We start from the raw sequence: 18,766 nt of genomic DNA on the forward strand, positions 1-18,766 counted from the left end.
GTCTCATAAAATTTAATAATGAATTATTCTAAGGTTGGGGTATAGATACACAGTAGAGCACTTGCTTGGCATGCATAAGGTTGTATCCCAGCACCAAAAACCAAACAAACAAAAAATCAAAAATCAATTATTCTAATGATTTAGTCTGTCTTCTGTTCTTTTTCTTTGATTATAAGTTACCTGGGAATAGCAGCTTTATTTAATATTTATTTATTGGGATAGTTAACAAATATTGAGTCTTTTTAAAATATTGTAACTTTGGGCTGGGGGAATAGCTCAGTGATGGAGTATTTGCCTGGCAGGCATAAGGCCCCAGTTTTGAACCACAGCACCAAAAAATACAAATTTAAAAATTTTAATTTTGCTGATTCTTCAACAAAGATAAAACTGGTAAACAGTGTTGTATCTCCTCTATATACAATTCACATGACTATTAAATGAAAACTATTTCAGCTTGATATTTCCCAAGGATTCCATCTTTGTTATTTATTTATTTTGTTTGGTAGTGGGGATTAAACCCAGGAGTGCTCTACCACTGAGCTACATGCTACATCCCCAGTTCTTTTTTTTTTTTTTTTTTTAGAGAGAGGGCCTTGCTAAGGGTCTTTCTTGCTAAGTTGTTGAGGCTGGCTTGAATTTGCCACCCTTCTACCTCAGTCTCCTGAGTCACTGAGATTATAGGCTGACTGACTTTCATATATCACTTTATAATAAAAGTTAAGATCAAGGGCTCTGGATTACTGAAAGCACCACCCCTTAGTTATGTGACTTTGAGTTTTTAATCTAAGAATCCTCAGTTGTGGATGACAACTACCTACCTCATGAAATTATTATAAGGGTTAAATTAGTTAAAACATATCAAGCACTTAGAGTGGCTTATTATTTTTCAGTACTTATGCATAATTTAAAAGACTTTTATTTTTATTTTTCTATACTGGGGATTAAACTCAAGGGGGTTTTAACCATGAGTTACATTCCCAAACTTTTTAAAACTTTTTATTTTTATTTTGAGATAAGGGTCTCACCAAGGTACAGAAGTTGGCCTCAAATTCATAATCCTCCTACCTCAAACTCCAAAATTGATGGATTACAAGTATGCACCATCACACTTGGCTCCAATTTAAAAGTTTTATTCTAAATATTTAAAGCTATCAAATATCTCACAAACAGAATTTTCATAATAATTGACCACAAATTCACAATTAATATCAAGGAAATGCGTTACTAGAGAATACACTTAAAATATATAAAGAAATAATAATCTAAAAGTTTCTGTGGTTGCCACATTTTTTTTCATGATAAACATCCTCATAAGAAGTAAGTTATAGAAAGTATAATTTAAATTTTCCTCTCATTATATTCTACCACTCCCAATAATTGGCTTTTAGATTTTGGAAGAATCTTTGTCTTGCTTTTGTATGAAGTTCTTTACTCATAGGCAAAAACAAATCATTTGGAAGTAAATTTTGATGTTTATGCGTAACTATGTTGAAATATGTGTCAGTATTAATTTATCAATTGACTTTTTCAGGAGGTTTCTGAATATACCCTCTGTCCTGAATATACCCTCAGTTGCCTGACTTGACCATGTCTTTGATTAATATACCTAAATTCAAAATACTGTTGATTAATAAAAAACAACAACAAAAACTCTTCTGCGAAAGATGGGGTCTAGGTTTCCTGCAAAATAGTTTGAAAGAAAACAAGACAGTTTTCAGTTAAGGTTCAAAGAACTATTTTATTTTTCAAAGAAAAAATAGCTCAGTATCTTAAGCAAGTCCTTTTTGGTATGACACAAATGGTCAATGAATGTAATTTATTCTGTGGAAATTAGTTAAACCCTAAAAGTCCTATTATTTCTAAATATATAATTCACAACCATATATAAATATATAATTTATCACCAAACCTTCATTTCTATCAAGGTTTATGGTTTATGCAATGTTATATAATATAATAAGACTAGATTGATTATAAACCTTAAAGATTTTTCACTGTGAATCCTTTATAACTTATAGGAAGAAATTAATTTTCATTGTTTTTAAAGAAAATTTGTTTTTAAAGAAAAACAAATTCAGTTATTTATTTTTTCTCTTTAAAATAGCATTCCGTGGACTGGAGTTGTGGCTCAGTGGTAGAGTGCTCATCTAGCATGTGTGAGGCACTGGGTTCGATTCTCAGCACCACATATAAATAAATGAATAAAATAAAGGTCCATCAACAACTAAAAAATATATTTAAAAAATAGAATTCCATAAGCAAGTTACTCATTAAGTAATTTGCTAAAATTCAATTCGCAAGAAAATTTCACTTGAATACAGGTATCAAGAAAGGTACATTTATTCTCTTCCTTTAATAATTAGAATATTATATAGGAATTTTAATTTTTTAAATAAAGGTTCATCTAAGGTAAAAATGTGAATAAAAGATTTTTCACTGTTTTTAGAACATCTATTTCCTTCTAACAATAATTTGTTCAAAACTTTCCTACACTCGTCTTCCTTACACGGTGCTTTGTACCCATATTTCTATTTGTGCTCTTCTCTTTATTGAGAATACCCTTCCTCTCTTCTACCTTGGTCACCTGGAGAACTCCGGAAAAACCCTGTTCCAATATCAACTTCTTAGTGATGCTCTGGACCTCCACCTCGGTGAGACCTCTGTGAAGATTATGTACTTCTATTCCTGTTCATATATACTCATCACATGATTCACATGTGAATTATTTTAGTAGACTTTCATATCCTCAAGGTGATCTTTATTTTCTCTTTTTTTCCTTCAAGACTCTCTTATGCCCCTTTAAAGTCTCAGAATCTAGTGCTACTGGACAATTTTATCAAAGGTTTAACCTTCTAAAATGGAAATCTGAAATCTGACCTAATGCCACAAGGCCTCCAGGCACAGTATCTAGTCTTTCTTGTCCGGTCACTGTCTACATGTCCAGCCCCCAAGATACACATACACTTACCCTCTATGATTGACTGATGAGAAGCTACCATGCAGTTTCCTATATTTACTTTAATGTCTTGGTTTTTCGCTTATCTGTTTCTTCTACCTGAAATATTCACCTTTTCCCACCCAGTCTATCAAATGCTTGCATCACTTCAAGAAATTAGCATAAGCATCAACACCTTGTCCTTCCTAGTTCACTTTCTTTTGCAATGCAACACTTTGGTTCCCACTGTACACTATACAAGACTCTAATATAGCACTTATAGCATCTTATTGCTCTTATTGTTTCTGTGTCCTCTGAAAGCATTTTGATGGCAAGAACTAGGACAAATTTACTTCTGTAGTTCCAGAAAAGGGGCTCAATATGTTTCAGTAAAATAAACACATGTTGGATTATAAAACAGCAAATTTTATCATTAGTGAAATAAGGTATGGCCCATAGTTCTGAATCTGAAGGACAATACAATCTTAAAAGAACCTCAAAAAATAATCTAATATGTAAGGATAGATAACAATATAGCCTATATTCTATTCCAGCTTTTGGAAATTATCAATATACTTTTTGTACTAAAAATAACATGCACAAAAAATTTAGTTTTCAGTGTTTACAGAAACAATTATAATGCTGTTTGGGAATATGGTAAAATTTGCTTTGCTAGGCATCACAACAAACTGCTAGCCTGGTAGTTTCATACTCTGACTATATATTAGAATAATAAGGGAAACATTTAAAAATTACTAATACCCAAGTCTCTTCTTAGATCAATAAAATGAGATTCTGTGAGGGTGGGGCCTTGGGAATTGTATTTCTTTATGCTCCCTAAGTGAATCGAATATAAATAACAAACAAAACAAAATAAAACAAAAAACATTTCCTGAAACCATTTTTCTCTTGCAAAATTACAAAGTTACATATCTCTCTAGCTATTCCTTTGCATCTCTTTCATGGGCTCCTTTCCTTCCACCATTTGGTCCTTAAATGGTGTTCTCAACAATTCATTCTACTTTGTTCTCAAAGTCTTCAGTTTCTCGGTAAATACAGAGTTCTCTGGCTTTAAAATTGAGATCCTAGTCTTTTGAGTCCAGAGCATTATGCTCATTACTTAAATGAAAGAAAATAAAGGATTTCCACATTTTGGTTTCTTCTCTTCCTTTTAGAAATTAGGTTCCTATCTATAGTTATTTTCAAGGCCTCTTAAAAGATCTAGAAATCCATACTCTAGACTTTGATAGTATCCCTTAGGTGATTCAAAGCTTTTCCTTAGCTTCTTTGATTCTTTATCTGCAGCTCCTGGCTTGAAGGTTAACCTCTCTCCCTTTCCTTCATTTGTTCTCATCTCAGAGGTCATGGTGATGCTTGGGATGCATTCAGACTTTTGGCTGCTGGATGCATACTACAAGACACATAATCCAGGGCACATAGGGATTTAACATCTTTGGTTCCAAATATCTAAACAACCTAAAGAATTTAGATAAGGCAATGCATTTGAGGCCTATGTGCTATGGGTCATAGTGGGTCTAGCAGAATTCCTAGCTTTTAGCACTCACTATAATTTCATTGTATCCCTCAAAATGCATGTGTTGGAAACCTCATTCCAAATCCAACAATATTTTGAGGTGGAATCTAATGAGAGGTAATTTAGGTCATGAGGGTTCATCCCTCATAGATTAATGGATGAAAACCAATTAATCCACTCAAGGATTAATCAGAGGGCTTGGGGCTTCCAGTTAGATTTCTTGCTTGCTCTCACTCTCTTGCTCTTTTGGCTTCCTTCATGGGATGACACAGCATGAAGGCTCTGGCCAGATGTCACTGCTGTTCTCTGTGATTTCCAAGTCTCCAGAACTGTGAAACAAATAAATCTGTTCTTTATAGATTATCCAGTTTCAGGTACTCTGTCATGGTAGCAGAAAATAAACTAAGAAAACCTCTGTTATTATCAATCTATCACTTCTTATCTGATGTGCTCTAAGTCTTAAGGTGTATTCCAGTGCTATCTATGACGTGGCACATTGAGAAAGTCTTAGGCTATAATCTTCATGAAAATAAAGGATCTAATATAACTATAGTAATGCAGAATTTTATGCTAACAACGGGCAGAATGGCTAGGTGCAGATTACTGAAGGTCAATGAAAGGGAAGGTCATTAAAAATTGAAGATGAAAGATAAATTTCACTCCATAAATCATGTGAGAACAATAGGACAACAGAGTTACCTAGCCCCAGTTTCCCTTGACTACTTTGGGAAAGAAATAGGACCATCTTTCAGATGCTGTTTATTGTTGATCTCTGTCCTGAACCAACGTAAACTTGGTGAGGACAGGGGCTATTTTATTCATTCTTGAAACACCAGCACCTAGAACCTGGGCCTGGCTCATCATACATTCTCTTTTCTTTTTTTTTTCTTTTTCTTTTTGGCACTGGGCAGTGCTTTACCACTGAGCTCCATCCCCAATCCTTTTTATTTTTTTATTTTGAAACAGGGTCTCACTAAGTTGCTTAGGACCTTGCTACATTGCTGAAGCTGGCCTTGAACTTGTGATCCTCCAGTCTCAGCCCTCTGAATCACTGGGGTTACAGGTGTGTGCCACCACACTGGGCACACTATATGCTTTTAACAAATATTTGGCAAATTAGTGAATGTTAAATAAGTTAAAAAAGTAACAATACCAAGAACAGTAATGAAAATTTACTCTTCTTTGTTCAAAGTTTCACAGAATTAGAAATGTTTATATGGCTTTTTCATAATGTTAATATAAAAATGTTCTCCATTCACATTTCTATTCTTTTTCTATATTGTTTTAAGACTGTCATGGAATAAAGATTCATTTCATATAACTTTATAAGTATTTCAAGTAAAATTTGCCAAAGAAAAAGCCTGCAAAGGAGTCAGGTATCCAAAAATTATAAATCAGATATCTATTTACCTATGAAATATTCTTTTCCAAAAAGTTAAACCCAAATCTAATTAAGATTCTGAAAGCAGCAATGTTTTTCAGCTCTGGTTATTTTAGAATTTGACATTATCCTTTAAAAAGAAAGAGAAAATAATAAATAATTTAGAACTTCAAAAAAATCAAACTCATTACTCACCCCCACCATTTTAAAATGTAAGACAAACCTTGGCTCCTTATAGGAATGACTGATGCCATCTATGAGGAAGGAAATACACAAGATGAGCTTCAGCTATCTTGTGCTAGAAAGCAAGGGAGTTATCAAAGACAAATGGGTCATGTCAGAACAACAAAGGAAATGCTATGAAGGGATTAAATTAATAAAAATGGGAATAACTGAGGATCAGAAAGAAAAAGGAATGAAAGAGATAGAAGCATAATGAGTGCAGACATTTCTGCGATAATGCAGGAACAAGCAGAATAAACTTTTGATGTGGTTTTACAATATCACATCAAAGTAACTGGTTTTAGGCAGATACGGGTTAGGAACTCACAACTTAAACCCAGTTCAATTTTCTAATGAGAATACAAAGAAAAATAGTAACAATTCTAATAAAATTCCAAACCCAATTAAAAATACTTGTCAAATTCCTATACAGTAAATAAATGTTACAGTTGGGCTGGGGATGTAGCTTAATGCTAGGCAAGAGTTCTTGCCTAGCGTGCATAAGGCTCTGGGCCCAGAGTCCCCTCTACCCAAACAAAAAATTACAATAAGTCTACACTTTAACAACATCAACTACAAAGAGTCTTTGATAGAAGAAGGTACAGAGCCAGGTGCAGGCCTGCAATCACAGTGACTAAGGAGGATTGCAAATTTGAGGCCAGACTCAGAAATAGTGAGATCTAATTTCTAAATAAAAAATAAAAAGGGCTGGAGATGTAGCTCAGTGGTAGAGCACCCCTTGGTTTAATTTCTAGGACTGAGGTGTGGTAGGGCAGAAGAAGGTAGAGAAGGGTTTAGGATGCAAAAGTTTAGGCCTTTCATGAGGTCAAGGGTAAAATGCACAAAAGTGAAGTAACTATAGAAGAAGCACCTACAAGACTTAGTTAAACTGAATCAGTGGAATGCAAAGTGTAGTGAGAGAATGCCTTCCATTGGTGGTTTACAGTATTCCACCACATTACTGTACACTGTATTCATGTGGTGTTACTTTTTAAGATATATTAAATTTGAGGAAGTATCACCTATGAATTAGGTGATTTCCTTGCTACACTAAGATCATCTCTTTTTATGTATTTCATATAAGTTAATAACTTTGTAGAAGAGATTGCATACAGTAAATTTATAATTATTCTCAAAAAGAAAAAGAAAAAAAACTTCATCTTATTGGTAATAATAGAAAGAAGTGGGACATCAGCATCTTATTCTGAAAAGTAACAATATTCTGTAAGAACTATGTTTCAAAGTAACCACTTAAGAGCACTAATCAATGAGGGGAGGTTCTTTATACACAATTCCAGTCTATAGGTAAGAGAGCTAGAAATTACCATTTTATAAACCCTAATTTTTCAATTGCTTTAAGTGATGCTTGACCATGGCTTAAGCCACTAGGCAAAAGACTAATGTGAACTTTCACATAGAAGAAAGCAGGTCATTGCCATCAGCTCATCAATCTGAGACTCACTAAAAGTGAGACAACCGGTATGATTCCCAATCTGATACAAGAAGTACATGGTACCTTTATAAATAAAATATTATTGCTCAAAAAGCTAACCTAAAACTTAATCCAACTCCTTAGTTTTCAGCCCTGACTGCTCATCAGCAATGCCTCAAAAGATTTTCAAAGGTGCGATTGCCTGGGTCCCGCCTTTAACAATTAAACCAATACTTCTGGAGATGAGGCTCAGTCTGGCATCCTCATAAATCTCCCTGAAGTGACTCTAATGTACAATCGGAACTGAAAATCACAAATCCAGCATTAAGAGGATCTACTTCACAGGATATGCAGCACTTCTCAAACTTTAATGAGTCCTTAATCCTCTTGGGATCGTGTTAAAATACCGATTTTGATTCAATATTCTTGGGGTGGGATCTGATATTCTAATCAGAGATGATGCTAATGTAGCCAGGTGGCTTAGAACAGAAAGACTACAGACCAGTGCTGTCCATTAGAAATATGAGTTGTAATTTTAAATTGGTGGTGCAATTAATAATGTACTTATATAACCTAATATATCCAAAATATTATTTCAACATGTAGTCAGTATAAAAGTTACTAATGAGATACTTAACTTTATTTCATAATCTGGCATGTATTTCACACTTACAACATATCTCAATTTAGACGGGCCACATTTCAAATGCTTAGCCACATGTGGCTACTGGCTAATATACTGGACAGCATTAATACAGAAAAGTTAAATAAACCACAAGGGGAATGTTGTGGTTTGGATGTGAGGTGTCCGTCCCCCAAAAGCTCACAGGTGATACAATGCAAGAAGGTTCAGAGGAGAAATGATTGGGTTGTGAGAGTATTAGCCCAATCAGTGAGTGGTAACTGAAGTGGTAGGGTGTGGTTGAAGGAGGTGGAAACTGGGGCACGGCTTTGGGGTATATATTTGTATCTGGTGAGGGAGTCTCTCTGCTTCCAGATCACCATAATGTGAGCTGCTTCCCTCCACCACAATCTCCCCCCATGCCATGTTAAAGTCTCATCTAGAGTCCTGAGGAATGGAGCCAGCCTTCTATGGACTAAGACCTCTGAAACCATGAGCCCTCAGATAAACTCTTCCTCCTTTACATTTGTGCTGGTCAGGTCATTTAGCCCCAACAGCAAAAAAGCTGACTAAAATAGGAATATTCCAAAATGCTTGACATTCTAGATGAAAAGTCTTTAAATAAACAATTGTAGGAAAAAATGAAAGTGGGGGAAACTGCTCTACTAAGTGTCTCAGGAGTTACAACTGTATGTATAATTTTCAGTCCTGATTGAGAAACATCAACTACAAAAATGTGTATCTTAGACAAATAGGAACATTTGGTTATCAATGAGCACTGGATGATAGAAAGTGATGTTCCTAATTTCACCAGGTGCGAGATCATGTGAAAAAAATCACCTTTAAAAAAAAAATATGTGTACTGAAGTATATGAAAATAAAAGAACATTGATTTACTTTAATAACAGATTGAATTGTGTCTGTTCAAAAACAGTTCAGTCAAAAAAAGGGGGAAAGGAGCTGTGGTTGTGGCTCAGTGGTAGAACACTTGCCTGGCATGTGTGAAGCACTGGTTCGATTCTCAGCACCGCATATAAATAAATGAGTAAAATAAAGGTCTATCAACATTTAAAAATATATTTTAAAAAAAGGCCAGAAGGAAGATTACAGTAATGATGATAACAAAATAGAAAAAAGAGAGGAGATAAAGCAAATGTGATAAACTCTTAATACCTGTTCAATCTGTGTGATGGGCTTACAGGGTTTTATTGTAAAAATTCTCTTTTGTGTGCACTTCAGTTTCTCAATAGAACATGGAAATTAAGTTGGATGTGGTGACACATGACTGTAATCCCAGCTACTCTGGAGGCTGAGACAGGAGTATCACAAGTTAGAGCTCAGCCTGGATTACTAAGTGAGGCCCTGCCTCAAAATAAAATTGAGTAATGGCCAGAGTGTAGCTTAGTGATACAGCACCCCTGGGTTCGAACCCAGTACCATAAACAAAACAAACAAAAAAATTGAAAATAAAATATCTTTAGAATCTAAATGCTAATTCTAACCTTAAAAATTGCATGATAAACCACATATAACATACACCATCTTAACCACTAATAAGTGTACAGTGCAGCGGTATTAAAAACATTCACAGTGATGTGAAACCATTGTGAACAGCCATCTCTTAGTTCTTTTCATCTGTAAAACTGAAACTCCATACTTATCAAACAATAATTTCCCAGTATCCCTTCCCTGTGAGCCCCAGGCATTCAATATTCTAATTCTCTGTATTAATTTTACTATTCAAAGTACCTCATATAAGTGGAATCTTATGATATTTCTGTGGCTGACTTATTTCACTTAGCATAAACAATGTCCTCAAACTTCATCCATATTTTAGCATATTTCCTTCCTTTCTAAGTTAAATAATACTCCATTGTGTGTACATACTACGTTTTGCCTTTCCATTCATTCAGAGAAGATACTTTTTATGTCACCTGTCTTTTTAAATCTAGTAAGAGTTTACTGTGGGAGAGAAGATGGCAGATTAAAGGAAGGATGCACTTCCCAGCAGGTCTTAAGCAGCAACTTACAAAGCAGGAAGAATGCTTCTTAGTGAGATGGGTAACTAAGCCAACTCACTGAAACTTAATACTGAACTGTTAAAAAAAAAAAAAAAAAAAAAACACGGAGACAAAGTCAGAAACTTTGAACATAATATGTTAGAGACACAGCAGCTTGCCAGTGGTAGCTGCAGTGACAAGAGAAGGGGGAGCACAGGCAGAGAGAGAGGACAGGGCAGCTGGCAGGTAAAGAAACAGAATTTAAAAACTGGCTTGGGGGAACCTGTGGATTAAAGATGGAAATTGATCATAAGGGACAAAGAGTCAGTGGGAAAAATGGTTCAGAGAAAACCAACCCAAAATCGCTCACTCTGGGGGTAGATAGCTTGCTAGGATCCCTGATCACTGGCACAGAAAACTCTCCTAGATGTGGAAACCAGTCACCAGTGCAGGAACCATCTGTAAGTGCTGTGCAGCAGTGAGCAGAGACAAGAGATTGAAAACTCACAAATGAAGTTACCAGTAGTTCGCGTGTTATGATCCCCAGAGTGTGCCTGAACCACAGTGACTGAAACAGGTGCAAAGAAAATTGTACCTGGACCACACAGGCTCAGAATACCAAGGAAGAGAACTCCTTTTGTTGTTGGTGCCCTGTAAAGGCTATTGAGACAATGCCCACAGGGGCTGCACAGTAGCATCTGCACTCCAGGGCTGATACCTAGTATTTCATATCTGTAAAACATGTGGAGGTTTAATCCCTATGCCCCACAAGTGAATTTTACCCGAGGTCTTAGAGATCCAGATATCCTGGAGAGACCTATATCTCCCCAGCAATAGAGGTGTGGATCAAATCTCAAATACCCATCAAAAGTTTTCCAAAGGTCAACCAAGACTAAACACCAAATAATAGAACTTCCAGTCTAGAATTCTGTACCACCAATGCTACAGGACGGAACTATTTGTCAGTACTCCCCAGTCTATTCCAACCTATTCTTGGAGCCAGGAGCCTGAGAGCTACTCCAATCAGCTTTGGCTCCAACACACGGTTGGTGGTTAAGTGAGAAACATAAAGACATTGACTTAACCCCCAGCCATAGCCGAAGGATTACAAAGTCAAAAATAAATACAAAGAATGAAAATCCATCCCTGCCAACAGTCTTGACTACCCCAGCAGAAACAAGATCTTTATTTCTCAATAAGATTTTTTCTTTTTCTTTTTTCTTATCTCTTTTTTCCCTTCATATTCCCCATTTATTATGTTTTATTATTTAAAAAATTTAACTTTAAAAAATTTGTTCAACTATCATTTCATTGTATTTGATTCTTTTTCACTTTTTTCCATTCTGCAATGTATTGTGTGTGTGTATGTGGAGGTGTGTGTGGGATGTGTATGTTTTCACTGCATGGATAGAACAAAAATATAAATATATATTCATATAATTTTATTTTCACTTTAATTGATTTCTTCTGAACCTGTTTATTATTTAGCCTTGGTCTGATTTAGTTGGGATATAACTGTACATGGTTTGAGCTGTTTTGATCTTACATTTACTTTGTTCATACCTTGGTTTTTGTCTCACTGTCCTTTCTTCACTCTCATCCCACACTAAAAGTCCAACTTTCCTGTCCTTCCTCCTCTTTCATTTTTTAAATACTTCTAATTTTTTATTCCTTGTTCTTTATAGCCAACATTTGCTACCTATTTCCTGCCTCTCCTATACTCACTTTTAAAATATTTTGAAATTTCTCTTGCCTTCCTACACTATTTTCCCTTCACTTGAGAAACTGTGATCTCACTAAATAATAGAATTATATATTTATGTAATCCCAACCCATTCATGTTGTGATTACTAATACAGTGGACAATGTTGTATACATCTGCTGTCTAATGCCTCACTAGTTGAAAATTTTTTATTTTTGGTATTGATGTTAAATGTTGATCCCAACCATTCCTATGTAGGTGGAAATTAGTGTTACAGATATCAAAGCAGACACCAGACATTTGTCTTAAGGTAGTATATCTGTTGCTAACATTAGGACTATTCCTAGATCCCCTCTTTCTCTAAGAGGAGATAGAGATTGATTGGAAAACTTTAAGTTAACAGAGTAGAGATTCTGTTGTGGAGTAATACTCACAACCAAGTAACAGCGAATCTCATTATACACATGATCAGCCTCAACATTACTTTATCACATAGAACTGGGGAGACAACAACCAGAAGCAACAACCAGGCCCCAATAAGGAACAACCAGAAGGGGACCTCAGTTCCTACCCTTAGATACCTACTTAGACATCAAAAACAGAGAAACCCCAGAACACAAAATGGCCCACATATAAAGAAGGGTAACCATTTCAAATATGCAGTTCATGAAAACATGAGGAAATAGGAAACAAATCTCTCCCCCAAATTCACAATCCCTCAACAAAGGATCCCACAGATATGAAAGTAGATAAAATTCCAGAGACAGATTATAAAAAACTGATTACCAAAATTTTCAGTGAACTAAAAAAATACAACAAAGGAATGAATTAAGAGAGCAAATACAAGAAATGAAAGCCTACTTCATTAAAGAAAGAGATACTGAAAAGAAACTAATCAAAACCCTGGAAATGAAAGATGCAATCAATCAAATTAAAAATCCATTTGAAGGCATCACCAACAGATTAGACTGCATAAAAAACAGACTTTGAAGACAGTGTACGTGAATTTGAATACTCAGTATGCAATAAAGAGTAAAAAATAAGAGACCATGATCAGAACATACAAGAACTCTGGGCCAGCATCAAGAGAACAAACCTGAGAGTTGTTGGGTAGAAGAGAACATGGAGATACAGGCCAAAGGTATTAAGAATATCTTCAATGAGACAGTAACAGAAAACTTTCCCATATCAGAAATGAGATAGAGATCCACATATCGGACACATACAGGACCCCAAATAGAAAAGATCAGAAGAGAAATTCTCCAAGACACATCGTATTCAAAATGCCTAACAGAAAATAAGGAAAGAATATTAAAAGCTGCAAAAGAGAAACATCAGGTCATATTGAGAGATAAACCAAGAACGTTTACTTCTGACTTCTCAATTCAGACCCTAAAATCAAAGAAGGCCTGGATGAGATATTCCAAACTCTAGAAGAAGAAACTTCCAGTTAAGATTGCTATATTCAGCAAATGTATCTTTCAAAATAAAATAAAAACATTCCATGATAGGGATAAACTAAAAGAATTCATGACCACCAAGCCAGCACTACAAAGTATATTAAAAAATAATCTGCACACAGACAAACCCAAAAACAAACTCCAAAGCTCCCAAATGAAGAAAGATCACCAGAGAAGTATCCAACTAAATAAAAATCAAGGCAGAATTGAATATAACAAGCAAACAAAAATGGTAGGAAACTACAAATGCATATCCATAATAACACTGATGTAAAGGGTCTCAACTATCCAATTATAAGACATAGGTTAACAAAATGGATCAAAAACAAGATCCAACTATATGCTGTTCACAAGAGACCCATATCATAGGCAAAGACACCCACAGACTGAAGATAAAAGAATGAAAAAAAAAAAATTCCATGCAAAATGAGTCTGAAAACAAGTAAGAGTACCTATTCTCATATCTTTTCCACAGCTCATGAAACCTTTTCCAAAAGAGACCAAATTCTAGGCCACAATGTAAGTCTTAACAAATACAAAATAACTGATATAATCCCCCGCATCCTATCAGATCATAATGGAATGAAATTAGAAGTCAATAGCAAGAGAAATAATAGAAACTACGTAGACATATGGAGACTGAAAAATACTCTTTCACGTGAAGAATGAATCATATCAAAGAAGAGAGAGAATAAATCAAGAAATTCTTAGAAACAAATAAGAGATATATAACATGTCAAAACCTCTGGTTCAATGTAAAAGCATTCTAAGAGGAAATTTTATAGCAATGAGTGCCTTTAAAAAAAAAAAAAAACCAGAGAGATCTCAAATAATTAAGCTTATGCTCTACCTCAAGACCTTAGAAAAGGAAGAATGAACTAATCACGAAACCAGAAGAAGACCAAAAGGAAATAATAAAGATCAGAGCTGAAATTAATGAAATTGAGAACAATAACAACAGCAAAACAATACACAGGATCAATACAACCAAGAGCTGATTCTTTGAAAAGATTGATAAACCCTTAGCCAAACTAACCAAAGGAAAAAAAGAGAAGACCCAAAGAAATGAAATTAGAGATAAAAAAGGGTTCTTCACAGATATTTCTGAAATCAAGAGGATCATTAGAAACTATTTGGAAAATTTACACTCCAAAAAACCGGAAAATCTAGAAGACATTGACAAATTTCTAGATATATATTACCAGCCCAAAGTGAATCAGGAAGATTGAGAAAACCTAAATAGACCAATATCAAGTAAAGACACTGAAACAGCAATTAAAAGCCTTCCAACAAAGAAAAGCCCAGGACTACTTGCATTCTCAGCTGAGTTCTATCAGGCCTTTAAAGAACTAACACCAGTATTTGTCAAATTATTCCATGAAATTTAAAGGGAGGGAACACTACCAAATATATTCTATGAAACCAGTATAATCCGGTTAACAAAACCAGACAGAGACACATCAAGAAAAGAAAACTACAGACCAACATCCCTGATGAACACAGACGCAAAAATCCCTAATAAAATATTAGCAAATCACATTCAAAAACATTTGAAGAAGAAAATACATGATAATCAAGTGAGTGTCATTCTAGAGATGCATGACTGGTTCAACATATGCAAATCAATAAATGTAATTAACTACTTAAACAGAATTAAGGAAAAGAATCATATGAACATCTCAATAGATGCAGATAAGCGCTTTGATAACATCCAGTACCCATTCATGTTAAAAATGACAGGGAAACTAGGGATAGAAGGAACTTACCTCAACATTATAAAGGCTATATTGACAAACCCAAAGCCAACATCATACTGAACAGAGAAAAACTGAAAGCATTTCCTCTAAAATCAGGAACAAGGCAAGGATGTCTACTCTTACCACTTGTGTTCAGTATAGTTCTTGAGACTCTAGCCACAGAAATCAGGCAAGAGAAAGATATTAAAGAGATGCAAATAGGAAAAGAAGTCCAACTATCTCTGTTGATCACATGATCCTATATCTGAAGACACAAAAAACTCTATTAGAAGACTTCTAGAACTGATAAAGAACTCAGCAAGTAGCAGGGTACAAGATCAACAGTCATAAATCAATTGCTTTCCAGCCTCATGGCAACTACTCACCTCTGTAACGTCACACTGAACCATCACCAGGGCCTGGCATCCCACAGCAACCTCCCCTGCCATACCCTCCACTGCCCAACCACAGACCCCTGCAAAGTGAGTGAGCTTTGGGCCTTCATAAAATGTGTATGCAGGATCAGAGTGTCCTGCACATAGAGGAGCTGTGCTTCCTGAGGGAGTAGGTGGACAGCATGGTAGGTAAAGTAACACCTGCTACTCATAAATCTAAATCAGAAGAAAAAAAATCAAGGAAGAATAATCAGCAAGAAGATGGAGGATAGGCAAAAAGACAGATGAACCAAATATGTGTCTAGAAATTGACAAGAAGGTATAACTGGACCAGACACTTAGGCCTCTCAAGAAATGGGAGACAAAAATACAGAGATAACCAGGGAGATGATGGATTAAGCAGATGAAAAGAAAGCGGCTACTATCGAAGCTTTGAATGATGATGAACTTCAGAAAGTCACTGACTTGTTCACAGGTGCCATCAAGTTAAATTCTCACTTGGCTATTCTGTGTGCCAAGAGAGTCAGTGTCTTCACCAAATTACAGAAGCCGAATACTTCCATTCAAGATTGTGATGGAGTCATTGAAATAAATTCTGATTTAGCTCAGCCTTCCAAGTGGCAAGGGAAAGTACACAGACTTCTGGGTCACTGGGAAGAAGCCCATGATCTTGCCCTTGCCTGTAAATTGCATTATGTTGGTGATGCTAGTGCAATGCTGAAAGAAGGCCAACCAAAGGTCCAGAAAATTGCCAAACAATGGAGAAAGTATAGGCAAAAACACGAAGAGTGAGAAAGCAAAGAAACAACAGAAAGAGTTAAGAAGGCTTGAGAATTGCAAGATAGCCCGGAGACAGGGAAAAGCCAGAAGCTAAGCAGAAGCTCAGTATGGCTCTTTTCCAGGTGGCTTTCCTAGGGGAATGCCTGGAAGAGGAGTGAGCATGCCTGCAATGGCAGGAATGCCTGGGCTCAATGAAATTTTTATTTATCTGGAAGCAACCTAGATATTTAATGGGTGTCGCAACAATACGAACCAGTCTATCTCTGATCTCATCAGAAGAGCTGCGATTCTATGAAGATAATCGTTACCCCTCTAAACCAAATAGAACTGAAACATTTTATGGTGGTTTGCCATCAGGGTATTTATTCAGATATCATTTGCCTATTAGGAATCACAACCTTTGAGCACTTTTTATACCTTAAATATATTTAATAAAACAAATTAAAAGGGGGTGCTGAATCATACATTTTTCTTTGCTAATTATTTTGGATTTTTCCTTTGATATTGGGCAAGGAAGACACTAGAGGATGGAAAATTTGTTATTCTAGTGTGAGTGAAATAATGACTTATTAGTGAGAAGCAAATAAATCTCATTTACATAGGTAAAGTTGGAGTTGGATAAAGTTTGAAACATTTTGATTTGTCTTTTAGAATAATTAAAAAAAAATATTTGTTTTGATGAAACCATTGGAAACACCAGTATTTCACTATAACCTGGGTAGGGAGTGGAAGTACTTGATAGGAGAGCAGAAATCTTAGTATGTTTTATATGACATGCACCTTGGCGTAGGTTGCATTTAAATCTTACACTGTTTTAGTAACCTTTTTTTTGTTTTTTTTTTTTCTTTTTTTTTTGTGGTACTGGGGATTGAACCCAGGGCCTTGTGCTTGCAAGGCAAGCACTCTACCAACTGAGCTGTATCCCCAGCTCTCTTACACTGTTTTGAAGGGGTAAATTTTTTGTTTTTTGTTATGCTGCAGAGGGTTACTTAGCTCTGTTTTCACATGGGGAAATAAGGGAGTACTTTTCTTTTTATATTTTTGTTTTTAAAATTTAATTTAACTTTCCTCATCAGAAAACGACCAACCCTACATCTGCTTTCGTCTGTTGTATTTTACCCCTTCTTAAGCTAATAATTTTTTCTCACCGTCATCATCACTGCTATCTTCACTCATAGCATAACTGTGGAAGCATGTTTCATGTTAATTAAATGTGTAATACATATTAATTTAATATGTAATATATACCCTAACTGTGGGGTAATTCTCATAATAGTGTAGTTTCTTATTTGGCCATGAGATTTCTTATTTAAATGTTATATTCCACTCTGGCAAAATCCCGTGATATCAAAAAACGTTGGAAGAGGTACTCCTTTTGGTGTTGGTCTTCTATTTAGGAAATGCCTATTGATCTTTGTATTTTGAAGAGTATATGATATGAATTAATTGATATATATATACAGGGAACCAGCTGCTTGGTCCAAAATGAATTTCACAATAGATGAGAGCCTTATTTATTATGTAGTAGTTAACACCATGAAGATTCATTATTGTATTTATCTCTTCCATAAATACTGCAACTATACGCCTATCTAGGCTTTCTTTCCTCCTGCCCCTGCAAGGATGAGTAATGTGATCAATTTCATGGAGTACATTTCCATATTAGCACATTTCTGACATCATTTCTAACCCTTTGCTGTGCACAAGTAGACAGAAATGCATCTGTTAAAAAAATGAGAGAAAGCTGAATGCTAATGGAGTATGCTTTTAAAATCCTTGAAAAACACTATTTATACTTGGGTTTGGGTTTTCCAGTATTCTTTTTGTTCATGTGTATTATCAAAATCACCAATGTGTGCATGCTTAACTCAAGAAGAACAGTTTCTTCCTGGACTCTATTTGACTGACTTAATTATACATGATATAACTATATTCTAGTGTTATGAATATTATCATAAATGGGTACGAGTAAAATTGTTCTTCCAAAAATGTGCTCTGTGCTTCTAGACTTTCAAAGTTCATAATATAAAATATAGTCATCATTTTCATAGACACTCAATATCATTTCTAAACCAGAAATGTTATTTTTTTCTGCTAATGATGCTATAAGAAGGAAAAGAAAGTTTTCTTCTTAAATATGTGGTTATTGGATATTTCTAGCTATGTTAAAAATAAAATATGGTTTCAAACTGGAGAAAATAAGTAAATAGGTAAATAAATAGCTTTCCTATAATCCACAATTATAGGAAATAGCAATTCTGCTGAGAAAAAAAAATCAGAAAAACTGTCTTTTTCACAACCTCAATTCCCACCCCCACCCTCCCAAAAACCCAAACTCTTTGATCTAACCAAAGAGGTTGAAAGATATCTACAATGAAAATTATAGAACACTAAAGAAAGAAATTGAAGAAGACCTTATTAGTTTAGTCAATTTTTTTTTTTTTTTTTTTTTTTTTTTTTTTGGTCACCGTGACTAGAAGACCTAACAAGAACAATTTTAGAGGAAGAGAAGTTTATTTGGGGCTCACAGTTTCAGAGGTCTCAGTCCACAGACAGCTGACTCCATT

At 35.1% G+C, this 18,766-nt stretch overlaps 1 protein-coding gene and 1 pseudogene across 6 annotated transcripts in view; one reads left to right on the plus strand and one right to left on the minus strand.

The window, feature by feature from the left end:
* Rundc3b (RUN domain containing 3B) overlaps positions 1-18,766 on the minus strand; it is a 153,310-nt gene that overhangs the window by 23,983 nt on the left and 110,561 nt on the right. The window lies entirely within an intron of this gene.
* LOC124990462 (putative protein FAM10A4) lies at positions 15,396-16,422 on the plus strand (annotated as a pseudogene).

Source organism: Sciurus carolinensis, chromosome 8 (assembly GCF_902686445.1).
Source record: "Sciurus carolinensis chromosome 8, mSciCar1.2, whole genome shotgun sequence".
In the NCBI taxonomy this organism is placed as follows: domain Eukaryota; kingdom Metazoa; phylum Chordata; class Mammalia; order Rodentia; family Sciuridae; genus Sciurus; species Sciurus carolinensis.